Here is an 18879-nt window from a genome sequence, read left to right as displayed (position 1 = left end):
AATTTTCTGTAGACATGGGGAACATAGGACAGAGAAACAATAGTCTTGAATCTGTGAAAATTCTCTGCTATTCTTGACAAGACTCTTCCTTCCAGTCCATCTGTGTTGGAACCCCATATCAGTCTAAGCCTGAATTCTCCTTCTAGGATATTTCCTGCTTAGGACTGAACTTCCCTAAGGAAAAGGCCACTGGAAATACCTCTGTTCTGTTCATTTCCTGGTTGGCTGCACTTTTTCAGCTCTTGTGGCCTTTCTTTATTCTGTTACCACCCATATTTTAGGGCATCTATTAATGGGACAATTTCCCAGAGGCACTGCCTTGGAAAAAGACAGGCTTGTTGGTTTTTATGAAGTGTGTATATAGTACATGCTCTTACACACCCTAAATTTCCACAGTGAAATCAAGGGTTTGATTACAAGTTGACAGCTACATGCTGGCATTGCTCTGATTCACTGTCTTCAGCTATAAGCTCCCTCCAGCTTTGCTTCCAAATCCTTCCATCAAGGGGCCATGCTCTGTGGACTGGGGCTTTCCAAATGACAGAATTAATCTAGCTGAACACAAAGCACTCAACCAATGTGTGATCTGGCTCTGAGGACTTGATTCTAATCCTAGCACAGCTGCTGAGCAACCCTGCTATCTCCTGCAAGACCCCAAACTTCTTAGTTTCTCTGTTTTCTCAGGGGTCAGCTTCTAACCACAATAGACAAGAATTTCATTTTAGAATAAGGGATAGTGTGTCCTAAACAAGCAAGAATAGTAGAATTTCTATTTTATGATCTCCTAGCTGGCTCTTATTTATCCAAACCTTTTATAGTTCTAAATGATATTGCACAAATATGCAGAATAATCCTCACTTGCATCATCACCTATTTCCTACAAATTAAACTCAATGCATTTTCATTCCTCAGCATGGTTGTGAACACTGATCAAGTTTGGGTGACTATTGACCAACACACTCCCTGTGTTGGTGTTTGTTATTCTACAAATGTGTCTGTCCTTTGTGCATCTTCTCTGCTTCACAGGAAAACCCAGTGGTACCTATATCTTAAGGAGACTCTGGGAGCCTTTACAATGCAACACAATACATGTAACATAGAAACAAATGCTGGGAATGAGTTTCACAATCAAAATACATGCAGCATTATTTCTATCATTTATTAAATTTCCTAGTGTGGGATTTGATTGTAGGATTAGTTGCATCCCATCCAACTCAGTATATGCCTTGTTACTCATTAGTTGGAAATAGCTTTGAATGTAGCACCTTGGATTGGTGTTTAGATCAACTAATCCCACCTCTGGGTGTGGTCTGTTCCTTCCTAATAAATACTTGAATTTTCAGAAAAAATGCTCTCTTTTGTTTTCAGACTTCACACAGATCTTGCTGCTTCTTAGGGGCTGAAGGCTTACTTGTTGAAATTCCTGAATCCATTTCTCCCTGTGTGTGTATGTATGTATGTATTATTTCCTAGATCACAGTCTCTGCAGTGACCTGGCTTTAGAACCTGAGGATTAATTCTATACCCTAGAATGCTATTTCCAAGGCAGCTTGATCTTGAATGTGCAAATATCCTACAACTTTTTGATCCAGTCATCTTGATTTGGGCATTGGATTGTTTCTATATCTTGGTAATTGTACTCAGTCTAATGATAAACATAGGTGTAGAAATCCTTTCTTACTGATGCTTTTGTGTTTGAAGGATAGGTATCAAGAAGTGGTATCACTGGATTTTCTGATAATTCTATTCCTACTTTTTTTTTTTTTTTTTTTTTTTTTTTGGTTTTTGGGCCACACCCTGTGATGCTCAGGGGTTACTCCTGGCTATGCTCTCAGAAGTTGCTCCTGGCTTCTTGGGGGACCATATGGGACGCCGGGGGATCGAACCGCGGTCCGTCCTAGGCTAGCGCAGGCAAGGCAGGCACCTTACCTCCAGCGCCACCACCCGGCCCCTCTATTCCTACTTTTGGGACCCATCACCATATGTACTATACAATGCTTAACACTGGTCTTATATTTTAATATTTGGTAGCAACAATTTAGCCAGTAAATTGTTTAGGATTTAGAGCTTGAAGAGGAGAGAATTTGCTTAAATAAGTATGTCTGTTGTCCTTTTCCTACACCACAGAAAAAATACACTTAACTTTGGCTGCTAACTTTCAGCATAGTATTGTCGTTTTTAGTTATGTCATAGGGAGCCCAGAGAGGTCAGCTCTGTTGGGTTACAAGTGAGCAGAAACTTGATTTACCAAATGAGTTTTTCTTTATTCAATCAGAATAAAAGTATTTTTCTGTTCAGTCATAGGCAGAAGATGATTCTGCACAATTTGAGTCAACAAGATGCAGTTGGAGAAAGATTGTTTTAGGAAATAGCACAGTGAGGACAACAATATAAATAAATTACACTCAATAGAGAGTCACTTGTTTTAGATAAATTACAACTGTTATGTTGGTAACATTATTCCTTCTATTAGATTTCTATCACCATTTACACTCAAACTTTTAAAAGATTGAGTGTTTAAAAGGGAAAAGACTCCTTAACTAATGGCTTCCATACCTATGATCCTTAGCAATTATCAGTGATTTTAATAAGCTAAACCCTTATAATTAATTTTTACAGTCCCCATTATGGTATTTATAAGCATGATAATTTCCATTTCTAGATGAATAATTAGATTCAGTAATATGGGTAAAAACACTTACAAGGAAGTAATGTTCAAGCTTAGCTTAAATGTAAAGACTATTAACTTTGTTATGTTATTGAATTGGAAAATTTCTAATAATTAGCAAGAGTTCATGCAGAATTTACTTGTTTACAATAACAGGAACATCTCATGATTTTTCAGTTGGAAAGGGGTGGCAATCAAAGACCCCACACCTGGAGTTTTCTATTCAACCATGTACACATGGATTGAAACTGAATGGTCAACCTATTTTAGTTAAAAATTACAAGTCAAGTCCTTCATTGGTACCAGATTATAATTGTATATCCTATATGATAACATTGTTCTAATCAAGAGACAATTGTGCTATTATGAGATTGTACTAAGAGATCATTTTAAAAGCATTAAGGGGTTGAGAGATCCCAGTGGAAGAGAATTGGATTGGACTCCAAAGTCATCATAATAGTGTACATCAAAGCTACCACAATTAAAACATGAATCTTGGCAGTTAAAATAAGATAAAATAATGTGTTGTAAAGTAGAATATTAACCATATATCAGGTTTCTCATTAAAATATAAGGCAATAAAACATTGGCAAGATATTGTAGAAGAACCATAATATTCTGAAAAACATGAGCTTTAGAGTGAAGCAGATGTGGGTTCAGTCCCAGATGAATAACTTCTGGCAAGATTCTCAATTCTTTGAAATCTGAGAGCTGTTATAGTTAAAATGGAGCAGCAGTAACATGACCTAATTGGGCCACTGCAGCTTGTGGGTAAGATAAGGCATAACACTTGATTAATACAATCCCTAGCTAAAGAAAGTACATATAACAGAAAATGTTATAAGATCATTCAACTTATTATATTTACATGTACTCTAATTTCATTTCAATCTTCTTTAAATACAGGTTTTGTAGACTTTTCATAGTGATCCAGATACATTTGGAAATTGAACTATAATGAATCTGTTTCAACTGTTATAAATTAGTGAAACTTTATTTAAAGTATAGTTGTTCCAAAGATCAATTAGTGTCTTAGTCCTCTGATATTTTGTGGGGAGGTCATACAGGGCAGCACTCAGAGGTTACTCCTGGTTCTACGCTCAGAAATCACTCCTGGTTCTACGCTCAGAAATCACTCCTGGTAGGCTCAGGGGACCATATGGGATGCTGGGAATCAATCCAGGGTCCGTCCTGAGTTGGCTGCATGCAAGGCAAACGCCTTACTACTGTGATGTCGCTCTGGCTCCTTAACCCTCTGTTTTAATAAAATTTTAATTTGTGTGATATCAAGCAACAGAAATTCTATAGATTATATGGCATGTTGTTAATAAAACTTTGTTCATAAAGAAAAAATGCTTCTCAAAATATTAATTATATATACACATGTTATATTATCAGCATCTGTTTGTAAAGTCACTTTTCAGGAAATAATTCATAAATTATAAATCATTTACAATAATGTGCTAACTTCCCTGCAATGTACTTACCAATGTGAAGCAAACACTTTTTCCAGAATTACCCACAGCAAAATATATGCAAGTATGAGAAATGAAAGCAAATCATCACGATTCAGGTTCAGATCCAGTTTTCTTTCAAAGAACTCAGAGTCCACAAACTGAAAGACTGAAGTTTGTGTTTGACAAAAATTTCTTCTCAGAAATCTTGCTACAATAATAATGTATTTTATTTTTCCTAAATCCCATTGATGAGTGAGACTATTCTGGTCTATCTCTCTCCCTCTGACTTATTTCACTCAGCATACTAGTTTCCATGTCCATCCTTGTATAGGAAAATTTCATGACTACAGTTTCCCTGATGGCTGCATAGTATTCAATTGTGTATATGTACCATAGTTTCTTTAGTCACTCATGTGTTATCAAGCATCTGGGTTATTTCTAGATTCTAGCTATTGTAAATAATGCTACAATGAATATAAGTGTGCAGAAGGCATTTTTGTATTCTGTTTTTGTGTTCCTAGGGTATATCCCTAGGAGTGGTATAGAGGGATCATATGGTAGCTCAATTTCCAGATTTTTGGGGAACCTCCATCGTAATAATACCCAGAGACAATAGAGTTAAGAGTGGAAGGACTGGGTCATGATATGAAGCTACCACAAAGAGTGGTGTGTACACCACTACACTACACAGACAGCTATCATGACAGTGGTAGTGCATGAGAGAAATAGAATGCCTGTTTTGAATATAGGCGGGGTGGGGGAGAAGGGAGAAAGGGGAGACTTGGTGGTGGGAAGGTTACACTGGTGAAGAGGGGTGTTCTTTTTCATAACTGAAATCCAACTACAAACTGTTTATAATCATGGTGATTAAATAATGATATTAATTTAATAAAAATGTTAGACATAATAAAAAAGAAAAATTTCCACAACAGCTCTCCATTTTATACAATACCTCTATCTTCAGCATAATTTTGTTTTGTTTTATATCTTAGGGGGCAATAGCAGGGTGAAAGGTCCACTCCTAGTTGTACACTCAGAAATTTGTTCAAACAGTGCTCAGAAGATGACATGGGATGTTATAGCTTGAACCTGGGTGAGCCACATACAAGGCAAATGTCCACCCACTATTATTGCTCAGAACTTCTCTTCAGAATTTTATGTTCATAGTTTCATCAGTCTGTGAAATTGTATAATAATTAGTGAATTTCTAGTTAATGACAATAAACTAAAACATCACAGAGACATGGAAAGACTTTTCAGCTAAGTGGCCTAGCACCTTACCTATTATCCCCACTCTACTATGTCTTTTTGCCTTTACAAAAAACTTCTTAGTTCCTATTGATAATTTAGGAGTCATTTATAAAGAGGGTAACAGTTCTTTACAGTAGAAATCTAATGAACCAAACCCACAATTAGGCATTTTGAGAAATCCTTATTAATACACAGAAATTATTCCTTTACATGTAATAAACTGAAAGCTATCCATTCTGTTTTCATAAATGGCACCATTCTTCTTAGACACAGCAATTCCAAGTATGTTTTTAAATATTTTTAAAACTATATACAATATTTTAGACATAGTCGAGGTAGAAAGTCAGCTTTGAAACTGGTGTAGCTCATAAGAGGAAGTGAAGAAAATGCTTTTAAGTGATTTGAAAGTTCTTTCAAAGGGAAGTTCTATTGAAACATAAAAGTGAGTATTCAAGAGCTCCAGAGAACTCTGTCAGGATAAGACCCTAGACATTAGATGAGAACTGACTACAAAAATCTCCATTTTTGCTTCTTTCATAGACTCTCAAAAAAGAAAAGTAATGAAAACCCACTACCAAATGATTTTGCATCTGAATTGGGGTTCAGCAAGAGGAACCCCTTTCTACAACGGAGGTCTTAGTTCTCACCTAACTGATGCTTTGTGTTACTAGGAAGGGGATGATGAGTGGGAGGGGCACTGATCAGCAAAATGAAGATGTGGGTCTCCCATCACTGGAGCCAGCCAGAAGCATGCAGGGAGCACCAAGGGGTGATCAGAGGGAGCTGCAAGGGGCTTAGGAAAAGCCCAAAATGTGTCCTTGTAGAATCTAAACAATTGCTTCCACTTCAGGCTCTGCACGGATAAACCAAGTGGAAAAAGAAGAAAGGGAATGTTTGGGATGCCCAAATCTTACTCCGTTGGCCAATCCCAGTGGCACTGGAAGAAATCCCCCATGATTTCCTGTGTGAGTCGGGCCAGGCAGACCCAGAAGTTGAACATGGTCCCGCCTTTCCAGAGGTTTGAAAAATGTGATATGCTGAAGCAAAAGGAAGAAACTCTAGGCATGTCCAACAGATTTGGAGAGCAGCTATTTGTGAACAGCGTTTCTCTTCTTCCTAAAGAAAGAAAAACGTTTCATTGCAAAGAGCCTAACGAGGCAGAGCATTGAGTTTGTTGTTCTCGCTTCGGTTTTCAAAGTCCTTTAAATGCTCCCTCTATTCATTTCGTGCAGCTAATTCACAGAAACACTAGTTTCCTGGAATCGATTCATTAGGTAAATCCCAAATGCCTCTTAGGCTGCCAGTTAGGAATAAAAAGCAGGAGGCTGTGTACTAGCTCCTGCATTAATTAGAGCCCATCTGGTTTCATGAAAGGGCTCCAAAGTCTCTACAAGCCGAAAAGGATGTGTTTGATCTACTGCAACAACAGAGAAACCCAAGGCTTGGAGTGCAGGGACTAGGTAATGAGCTGCCTATGTGGCTCTCTCAGACTTTCTCTTTCCAAGACCCTAAGTTCTCAGGCTCAGCCTGTTTGAAGAAACCATTAAATTCTCTCACACTCTAACATTCTCTATCATGGCTAAGGAGATCATGCTTTTCCTCTTTTGTTTCCTAAAAAGACAGGGCTTCCCACTTTCAGGTTTAGCTGGTATTGAAGACAACAGGGGCTTGGTACGAGGAGCTGCCCTGCAGAGGCTCCAAGATGTGTCTGGTTTAAGCCTAAAGCTGTTTACTTCAGGGACTTAGAGCATCGTGGGACAAGTCAGGAGAAGAGTCGGTCTGTTCTCTGATCTGCAGAAAGACCATGTAGAGGGAGCCATTTAAAATCACATTCTACAAATTCCTATTGCACATGATATAAGTTGGATTCTAATTTACCATTAGAATTCTAATCCAATTCAATTTGGGCGGGATTCTAACAATAAAATATATTGGGCCATCCCTACCTCTCCCCTATTCTAATTCAATGGAGATACATAACCAAAAAAACAAGTCCTTCTTTGTCACAACATTAGATAGAGTATAGTTAGTGAAGAAGACAGGAAGAAACCACCAAGACTGATGATGTCAAGAATTTTCTGGAAGCCAACAAAGACACTCAGTTTCTGTAGAGGATGCCAATGTCAGTGAAGCAGAACAGTTACTTGATACAGGAAGCATCATGCACCTTCAGCAGTGAACACTAGGTAGTAAACACAGTGATGATTATAAATCACACACACATGCCTAAACATGCACATAAGAATGCTATGTCCACTTGAAGAATCAATATTCTTGCAATAAAAATACAAAGAAATAAGTTATTGTAATGAAGACTATCATTTTCCCAAATGATTATTTGTCACCAAAGAAATATAGGGGCCAGCACTGTGCTTTGTCAAAAGTAGGGCGGATTTACCGAGGACGTCAGACTAGAAAATTTAATCTGAATGTCAGTCACAGAGATGGATGAGAAACAAAAATTGCAGTGAACAAAAAGGAAGAGACTTCAAAACTACTTAGAGATAAATTAATTTTGCTGAAAGCTGATCGACAGCTGTATGAACTATTAAAGCCAAAAACAACATTGAACAGCCTGGCATATTGCAGAAAAGGCATTACTGAGTTAGGGAGTGGCATTAGGGAGTAGATTGATCCACTGAAACTGAATTCAATAAATTGCCCTATGTGACAGAAAGCTGGAAATTGCCCTTATCTAGGATGGCCAGAAACAATGCTCACATCTACCTACTTTCGTGTAATAAGTCTTTACTTTCTATTTACCAACGGGATTTGCTCACTCCACTGAACCTGTGCTGTCTTCCCCTTCTGGTTGCATACATCCATGGCTTTGTACTCCTTCTTTGGGTAATGAAAGTGCTTACCGTGGAAGAATCATTCCTTCTTGTTTAACTTTTTCCTTAGAATGGCAATCAGCAGAGTTGAAATGGAAGTATGGGTCTCTTTATCTACTGGGGTGACTCTGAGGGTGGCAATGAGTCCCTCTGACAGTTTGGTGGCACCTGCTAGCAGGACATAGGGAGATCTTCTAATCTCACCTTCTTTCTGGAAGATCAAGGCTGGTCTTCTCATCTGGAAAACTGTTTCCTCCAACATTCGGATTCCAAATCATCTACATAGCATGAGCTTTGTAGCCCAAGAACCTGCATTCTGACTTTTCCAGAAAAGGAAGTTTTCTCTGTGAGATGCTAGGGAGAAGATATGTAACTCCCCTAGACTAGGCTCATGCATGTAGGAACACACTTCTTTCAATTCAATAGGGAATTGTCTGCTTTCACAAGACTCAATTTATAAGTTTTTATTTTTATTTCTCACCTGCACTTAAATTTTATACTTATGCAATATAAATGTATGTATATATAGTTTTATATAGTTGACTGTATGGAACTTTGTGTAGGCACTTTCCTTCCTTAAGTGAACATTCCAATGCTTAATTTCTAGGATCTCTACCGGAGTTTGCGAATAATTATTTACTGTAAAAAGGTATGTTTATTGTTCATAGTCACATCAAACTGAAGAAAGCTATTGATTTTAGTAAGATTCTGGAATGTTATAGAACAATCAATCAAAGTGGGGAAGCCAGGTAAAGCTGGTATTATATAACATGGGTTATAACAAATATGATATTCCTTGTGTTGTTTATTAAACGTTTGCAACTTAATTTAAGTGTAGGTTCACTTTAGATGGAAGCCAAAAAATTATTTTAGGTTCAAAGATAGTACGTGTAATCAATTTATATTAAGAGGCTTTAAAAGAGTATGAAAAGAAAAAGAGACTTCATACTAAAGTCTAAATTGAAAAGTTGAGCTTTATGATTTCAGAAACTATACTCTACAATGTTTTTCCATATCTTTCTTTCTTATAATGAAGAAATAATGCCCAGATTGATGAACTGAATGATATTAAATATCACTAGAGTTGTAAAAGAAAATAATTCTATTTATTACATCTAACACTCACTATAAATTGTAAGACTATACAAGCTTAAGGAAAACAGAGATGTAAGCTAAAGTTTCAGTATCAAAGATATCTGGTAAAAAGTACATAATATAGTCTCATTTCCAAAATGTGAATATGTCTTTTAGAAAGAAAAATTAGCAAGCAATAAAATTGCATATTTTTTCCAGTATCAATATCTCATTGATAAAGAAAGAAACTAAAGTAGAGACATATTTATTGGTGAACAAGAGATGCACCAATGCTCCAACTTAGGAGCTGTCTTAGGAATCTTGTGTGATTCCATGATCATTCACAAATGAATTCTCATGTGTGTGTTTACATTTAATATTTTTAATATACTCAGTAGTGCTCTGGAAGTATGAGAGATCACCTGAAAAACATATTTTAAACACCTTTAAATTAGCTCCTTGGCCCACAAATATTTTTACTGTCAAGATTGAACCCTGTGTATTTGATGACAATGACTTTTTTGATTTCTATGATTCTAATAAGACATTTTGAATCACCAGTTCTAGATCTGAAGTTCACACCAGAAATAGAAGGACCTTTCTGATAAAGGGTAAATTTGTAGAGATGTAAAGGAAATTGTGTTGTAATCTCCAATTATTTACTTCTCTTTCTTTGTAACATGTATTGCCTACTTTTCCCATCAATTCTGAGTTGACCATGTGAGGAAACACAAATGCAAAAGTTCAGAATTAACATCTGAAAGTTCCTTTCAGTCTGTGTTTGATCCTCCCCATTATATTAACATGTCAGGCCCAAGGGATGAACATTCAGACTTCTAGAATAAGAAAGTGTTGAACCAGACTGATAGCACAGTGGTAGGGCATTTGCCTTGCACACAGCTGACCCAGGATGGACCTGCATTCAATCTCTGGCATCACATATGGTCCCCCAAGCCAGGAGTGATTTCTGAGCACAGAGCCAGGAATAACCCCTGAGTATCACCAGGTGTGTAGCCCAAAAACCAAATCAAAAAAACAAACAAAAGAACAAAGAACTATAAGGAACAGTTTGTTAGGGGAACATTGCATTGCATGAGAAAGAGACAGACAACTCCCATCAGGAATGTGTAGGGGAAAATATGTTTTTCACTTCTTTCAGTCCCCCAAGCCAGGAGTGATTTCTGAGCACAGAGCCAGGAATAACCCCTGAGTATCACCAGGTGTGTAGCCCAAAAACCAAATCAAAAAAACAAACAAAAGAACAAAGAACTATAAGGAACAGTTTGTTAGCAGCCAACCCATAACCCCTAACAGATATGGGGAGAATGATAAAAGTGTATGAGTTTATTAAAACAAAATAAATGTTTAAATGTCCTGAGTCACATATTACTGAGGCCAAAATGATTATTTCTCAAGAAAATCATTTAGATCCGAAAACCACAGACTAAAATGAGCAATCTGGAGTCATTCTAGAATGTTTGCAATTTTTACTGGCCCTCTAATATTAAAGAAAAATATGCCATATTCAACTCAATATTCTTTACACTTGATCTTAGCCAAAAGGCAAAGAAGCAATAGGAGAGACAGTTAATGTGCTGAACTTATTAACAAGATCAGGATCAATCCTGGCCACCACGTGGTCTCCCCATTACCCAGTAACACAGTTCTGGAATGATCTAGCCCCTGATTACAATTGAATGTGGCCCAGATACCACATATTCACACATAAAAATACATACTCACACATAAGCTCACTGTACACGCACAGTGTACAGCATCTACTCTCTATTTCTTTCTAAAAGGACATTTTGTGTAGGAATTTTTGGTGCACTGGAGAATGTCTTGGTAGGGAAGTGTATTAAAAAGTACCTTTGTGGGGCCAGAGCAGTGGTGCAAGTGGTAAGGCATCTGCCTTGCCCAAGTTAGCCTAGGACAGACGGCGGTTTGATACCCCAGCTTCCCATATGGTTCCCCAAACCAGGAGTGATTTCTGAGCGCATAGCCAGGAGTAACCCCTGAGTGTCACCAGGTGTGGCCCAAAAACCAAAAACCAAAAAAAAAAAAAAATACCTTTGTAGTCAAGGGCTGAATATGGAACATGTGGGTCATGGACTTGAGGAGATAAGCTCTCTCATTCCATGAGAGCAAAACCATTGATTGATTCTTCAGGTTTGCACAATAAAACATGACCTGCTGACCATATGTGAACATAAACACACCTGGATAGATTCCCCTTGGAATCTCTCTTGCTAATCTCTCACTGTGAGAACAGGAAGGCATTTTTATTTCCAAATATAGAGGCAAAACCCTCAATGTTTTTGTTTCCCCTATAGTGATGGCCATAAACAATTTAGACACATACATATGGGTCCAAATCGGATATGGGTGGAAAAACTCATTTAAAGTGACCATTAACCTGATCATTATAGATTGGGTTCTTTCAAATTCTAATCCGGATTGAATTTTAAAATAAATTATACTTTTGAAATTTAAAATAAATATTCATTCCTTTATGTCTAAGAAAACATTGCCTATAATCAATTTTAGTCATGAATTGCTATATGATACATAACTCTTTTTATAAGATGATTATGAGTTGAATAATATATAAATGTATATTTTGAAAGTCATTCATTGTATATTAAATTCTCAGAAGTCTTACAGATAAAACTTTCTAGATTCCCCAGAGACATACAAAATAGATCTACAGGGCACCAGTAATCCAGGGCAAGTTGTTCATCTTTATCTAGTGGATACTGATAGATGGGGCTGAGTCCATCATAGTAATTACATGGGACATTTAATAGCAGGTTTTGTTTTAAAGAACTTTCTGGGCATTAATCTTTGTGACAAAATCAGTGACAGAGATGTCGTGTTATATGTCTTGGTTGTCTACTGTGCCCACAAGAAGTTTTATTTGCCCACAAATAGTTTAATATGCTCCCACTTATAAAGTTCACAATAAAAGCCTATTTTTATGATCTGTGAATACAAATCTGTTTTTTTAATGTATGCCTCCATAAATATGCCATTTTCATATTTCTCACTGTTACCTATAATAAAATTCCTGTTGCTGTATCATTGCAAGGCTCAAATCTTGTTTTTCATAAATGGTAGATAAGTTAATAATAAAAAGTAAGGTAAATTTTATAGAATAAGCTATAAATATACTATTATCAACATAATTAAACCTTGTACTTCTTAGATGTTGATGAATATATTACTACTACTTATATTTAAGTTCAATAAGTCATATAGTAGATATACATGTCTACTCCATGCCAAAGCACTACCTGAGATTGTTCCCAAAGCACTCCTTGAACTATAGGTAAATGCAATACAAGAATTCATCTTATCATTTCTACAGGCTTCTTTCCATATAATCATGATTTCTCTATTTCTTTTTTTTTTTTTTTTTTTTTTTTGGTTTTTGGGCCACACTCGGCGATGCTCAGGGGTTACTCCTGGCTGTCTGCTCAGAAATAGCTCCTGGCAGGCACGGGGGACCATATGGGACACCGGGATTCGAACCAACTACCTTTGGTCCTGGATCGGCTGCTTGCAAGGCAAACGCCGCTGTGCTATCTCTCCGGGCCCGATTTCTCTATTTCTTCCTATCTCCCTTTTCATCACTACAATCAACTGGGTTGAATTAAGTGAACTCACTGTAGTATTCAGGCTTGCTTCTCTCAAAAAGAACCATGTGTCCTGTACCGGGCAGTTCTACCCTATAGGTTAAACCATAAAACCTTTTACTTGTGTTTGTCCAGGTCATTCAGGAGAAGATAATCTGTATAGAATTCTTAGAATGCTGGTTTCATCCCTGACATAACATATGGTTTCCCAAAGACAGCCAGAGAGGTCACTGAGCACAGGGCCAGTTAGTTTTGATTCAAAATCCAAGATAAAAATAAAAAGAGAACTTTTTAAATCAGTTTTCAATTAAATAGAACAGAATATGTCTAAGATTCTCTTTAAGTTGTTATCAACTTGGGGTGATTGCTAGGACCCTGGAGTGATCTGAGTGCAAAACCAGGAGTAAGCCTGGAGAATCACTACCTTCAGGGGTCTCAAACTCAATTTACCTGGGGTCGCAGGAGGCAAAGTGGGGTGATCCTTGAGCACAAAGTCAGTAGTAAGCCTTGAACATTGGGGGGTGTGACCCAAACAACTAAAACAAAACAAAACAAAAAAAGATTCCTTTAGGGCAGGGCCACAAAATGTTGTACAAAGAGCTGCAAATGGCCCACTGGCCATGGATTTGAACCCCTGGGTAATTCCAAAATGAAAACAAAACAAGCCCTCCCCTGCCTCCAAGGTGTCAACTTTACTATCAATTCTTCTACCAAAATGAATGCTTAAAAGCTAGCTTGGGGTTTTGTTTTGTAGACATAGTTGTTTTGGAAACTAGACTCTCCTAAGAGATATGTGTATTGTTTGCTTTTGCTGTGACTGAATTTCAGCTTCTGTTGACCTCTCACCTACCCTATCCACAAAGTAATTTGAAGAGACCCACCAAGTCTGGTTCTGAGAGTGAGTGCAATTGTATTGTTGATTTTTAACAAGCACGATTTCCAAGATATTTTCTTCAATCGTCTTTAGCTACAGCCTTTCAGAACATGACAAGAAGATTGAGCTGTCTATTTACAAAGGATTGTGCCAAGAAATGCAATTGTATCTGAAAAACACATAAGCATACCAATTCAATTATATGTGGTAATCCTTGAGCCAACTATAAATTGCTAATCTTTATTTCCCAAGTTCACCATGAATAATTGAAAGATACCACTGATTAAACAAATAGGAAAAGAATTAAAAGTCATATACTCAAAATGTTCTGCAGTCACTTTAAGCCTTCATATGTTTTTTTTAACTACCCATCTCTTTATCTATTTTTCTGTTCTCTATTTTCAAATGATTCCATCTATTATTTTCAGTACAAACTTACCTATTTTCCGGCATATAAGACGACTTTTTAAGCCATGAAAAGTTTCTTAAAAGTTGGGGGTCATCTTATACACTGGTCTCCATTATGCTGAAACTTACTTCAGCTTCAGATCCACCCCCCTCTTACCGCAGCATCCCATCCAGCTGCCAGACATCATTATTCAGTCTTCTGCTTGTCCTGATTCATCTTTCAGAGGAGCTGAGCTACTGAGCGATTCATCCCATCCAGCCGCCGAGTGTCATCACTGGTATGCAGCTTTCCAGTGCTCAGCCATCTGTTCAGCTTTTATGGGACACAGAGGGGGCGCTATGTCTACTTCTAGCTGTCCTAGAATCACTGCAACCCAACCAGCTGCTCTTGAAGGAGCCCTCTGTTCCTGCTCTCAATGTAGATCACAATTAAAAATCACAGTCACTCACTACAAATGACAAATATAAAATGATTATTGGCACTCCAAAGTCTAGCTTCATTAAACATATACTGTTAACCTGTGAGTTAACTCTTTTTCTGTTTTTACTCTTTTTCTCTTATGTTTTTTAAATTTTCATTTGGTGTGCATTGAAAGAGAGGTAGTCTTATATGGAAAATATAGCTCAAACCCTATATTTTAACAGGAAAAGTATATACCCAGTCGTCTTATACACCAGAAAATATGGTAATTAACTTCAGCCTTCATGTGAAAATATCGTCCTACGGAGATAAACACTCCATACCTTACTTCCTGCTTACTTTGATTCATTTAGCATTAAAGTATATAGTATGTCCTATGATACTGATACTTCAATTGGGAAAACACTTCATGCAAGTTTTTCAAATAGTTGCACATTCAATATAGTTCTTAAGTGCCCAAGAATAAAATAGGCTCCAACTTCACTGGTGTTTCATTTTTCTGTGGTCTTCATGGTTGTCCAATGTTAATTCAAGTCCTACATTTCTAGGTATATTTTTCATGTCTTGGATATATATAGTGACTGATTTTTCTCAGTTGTATCCTCACAGAAACCCCATGCATCTATCTTGCCTCTCATGCATTATTTAATGCACTTTTGTCTGTTCTCAAGGATTTCATTTTCTGGTTGTTGTCTTTTTAAGTTTTGGTTATATTTACTCTTGGCTCTGTATGCAAGAATTATTCCTATTGCTGCTTTAGGGTATACGTGGGGGGGGGGCTACTGGTTGAACCTGTCTTAGCCCCTACTTGTTTTCCTATTTCTCCAGCTCACTCTTGCTCACAGATAAACTGCTCTGAGCACGGGAAACAAAATAGAAGGGTGTCAGATATTCATGACCTTTCATTGCTTACTCAAACCTTCTCACACTTAGCAGTGGAGTCAATACAAAAACTGTATTCTGGGCCCGAGTGGTGGCACAGCAGTAAGGTGTTTGCCTTGCACACATCAGACCTAGGATGGACCTTGGTTTTATCTCCTAGTGTCCCATAAGGTCCCAAGTCAGGAGTAACCCCTGAGCATCACTGGGTGTGGCCCAAAATTCCAAAACCAAAGAAAAGAAAACCAAAAGAAAACTGTATTCTCATTTTGTACATAACCAACCATCTTCTTTCTTTTTTGGCCACAACTTTTTCCCACTCCTATGATGTTGTCTTCTCAAACCCAGCATTCTTTTGCCAGGAAAACTCTTCCTTGAGAGCAGCATATCTCTCTCATTTTTTAAAAGGAGAGATTTTGGTCATACTAGCAGAGATGCTGTTCACATCTGTTCCACATACTGTAGCAACCCAGTATGTCAGAATGTTGTACCTCCAATGTACTCTTCATTTATAATACCATTCATTTCTATGATTATTCTTGTTTTTTTTATAAGATTTGTCTTTCAAATAGATTAAATGGTTAAAGATAGTCAATCATTTTGCCTGTTCTGTAACTGAAACTACTCCATGCAGCTAATATGGATGCAATCAGCATTTATTGATGAAGTTTCTTGCTGTCAAGTGTTTGGCTGCAATCACTGCTTATTTACCGAGTTGCTGAAATATTTCCATCAGGTACATTACCAACAATCATCACCAAAACAAGCCACAAAAGTTTATGGCACTAAATTTTGGCACTAAATTTCATGGGATTTGGAAAATTATTGACCGGAGGAAACTCCAAAAATAATAAATAGGGTCAGACTAAAATTAAAATTCACAGAATCACATATTTTACCCAAGATGACAGTTTGCCAGTAGTTAGAAATAGGTGATTATGAGTTAGAGGCAAAGAGTGAGAAAGTGAGATGTTAAAAACTTAGTGGTTTAGGATTTTATGTTTCAATTACTCTCAAAGAGTTGGACAAATGCCCTTTGTAGTAAATAAGAACATCCTCTTCCAAGGAAAGTTGTTCAAGAGAAAGTCACCATCTCATCACTGCTGACAGCAATCCAGAAATCTCCCACAAACTCAGCAATTCTAACTTTGTTAACCTAAGTTACCTCAAAACATCCCTCTAAGATCACTGCATAAGTAAAGACCCTCTCATTTTTTGTTCTCCTAATCCCAATTAGAAAATCCTACATGTGTGATTTTTAGAAAGAACTGCTTTCTCTTATTTCTATCTTTCCAGGTGTCTCCTCACTCTTCTGTAAAAACTAAGTTAGGAAGACAAAGTTACAATCAATCACCAGTACTTGTCTCCCCTCCTAAAATTAATCTGTAGATAATCAACAAGAGACAAAATAAAAATGGTAGATCAAAAATAACATATTTGTATTCCAAACTTCAAAGTTAGGTTCAAACCTGATGAATGATTAGTTCCTTGCGATGGCAGCCTCATGCTCCAAGACCAGAATATTTGAGAGACACAGGTCCAGAGGCAAATGCTGATGCAGGAAATAATCAACACACATTAAAGGGGGTAAAACGGGTTCAGGAATTCTAACATGCAGGCTTTCTGCTCATAAGAAGCAGAAAGTAGTTCAGCCGAAGAAAGCTAGAAATGAAAGAGAGCATTTTCCTGAGACCCGAGGATTTTTATCAGGAAGAACCAGACCACATCCTGGGGTGGAGAACAAGTGGTCTAAACACCAACCCGAGGTGCTTCATTCAAAGATGTTTCCAACCCATGAGTAACAAGACATATACTGAGTTGAGTGGCACCAGGTTAATCCAATAGTTCCTGGATTCAAGGTAATTTTGCTTTAATCCTAATTTTTTATCTATAAAATAAAGTGAATAATAACTACTTTGCTAGACTGTCACAAAGTTTAGTTGGGTAAATATCTGCATGATACTTAGAAGATGTCTTCTGTGAACAGATCATTTGGTGATTTTAATTTGGTGATCATTTGATTGATTTTAATGCTTTGTGCAGAGCTAACTCTTTTGCTGGTTCTAAAACTTTTGAGATCAGCTCCTCTCTTCTGGTACATCTTTAAAACTGCTCAATTTTCTAATTTACTTAGAAAGCACTAGTACACACAGAGTCATGTTGGGGGTAAAATAAAGATTGAACTGGTGCCATTAATGTCTTGAATGTATAAAATAAGTTTATTAAAACAAGCTGTGAGGAGCTGGAGCAAGAGTACAGAGGTTGGGCATTTGCCTTACATGTGACCAACCAGAACAGACCTGGGTTCAACTCCTGGAATCTCACATGGTGCCCTGAGCCTGCCAGGAGTGATTTCTGAGCATAGAGCCAGGAGTAACCCCTGAGTGCCATCAGGTGTGGCCTCAAAACAATATAAAAAAGTGTTTAAAAATAAATAAATAAAACTAGCTGTGGCTTTATATGCTCAAGCAAGACAAATGGAATCTTTGATTCTGCATAATCCCAAACCATCCAGACTCATATTTTAAATTGTCCACAGTCAACAGTCCAAATGATTCAATTTACTTATCAGTCATAAAGACTTGTCTCCCTGTTCCCTTCAGATAAAAGTGACTTTTTTAGGGGAAGGGGGGGCACATACATCCGTGCTCAGAGGTTACTCCTGAATCTGTGCTCAGAAATCCTTCCTGGCAGGATCAGGAGGGTTCCATATGGTCAAAGGACTATATGGAATGTCAAGGATATAACTTGGGTCAACCACATGTAAGGCAAAATCCTTAACCACTGGGCTATCAATCTGGCCAAAGCTTGACTTTAAAAAAAGTAGAACTATTATCACCATGTGATTAGATTTGAAGTCATGTATAGAAAAAAATTGTGGTCATGAAATTTCAAACATTCAGATTCTGCTGCTTACTGGTTCTATCTTTGAAGCCTTCCAAGGAACTCTGGGTAATACCAAACAGAACAAGACACCTTCTCTGGACATATAGAAGCCCCAAGGCTGGCCACCCCTTCTGAAAAAGGACCTTAGTCTGAGCAAATTCTAAAAATATGCCTGAAAATTCAGTGGTACAGGATTAGGATTCCAGAAATAATCGAGCCATGTATTTCTTTGTAGTGTGGAATTTTATTACGTAAAGTTGCATAAGGCAAGCAAAGGCCTTTAAAAAATGTTTAATGTCCTAAGCATGCGCACTCACACACATACACACACACACACACACACACACACACACACACACAAATTACATCAAACCTCTCTAGGTCATCTTTAGCCAACTAAAGCACTATATCCATCTCTGGAGGGATATTGATAAAAGAGAGGTTGGCAGGTTGGAAAAACCAAAGAAGGATAAGCAGAAGGGCTGGAAGGTA

This window comes from Suncus etruscus, chromosome 10, assembly GCF_024139225.1.
Source record: "Suncus etruscus isolate mSunEtr1 chromosome 10, mSunEtr1.pri.cur, whole genome shotgun sequence".
Lineage (NCBI taxonomy): Eukaryota > Metazoa > Chordata > Mammalia > Eulipotyphla > Soricidae > Suncus > Suncus etruscus.
This window is presented reverse-complemented; position numbering follows the sequence as displayed.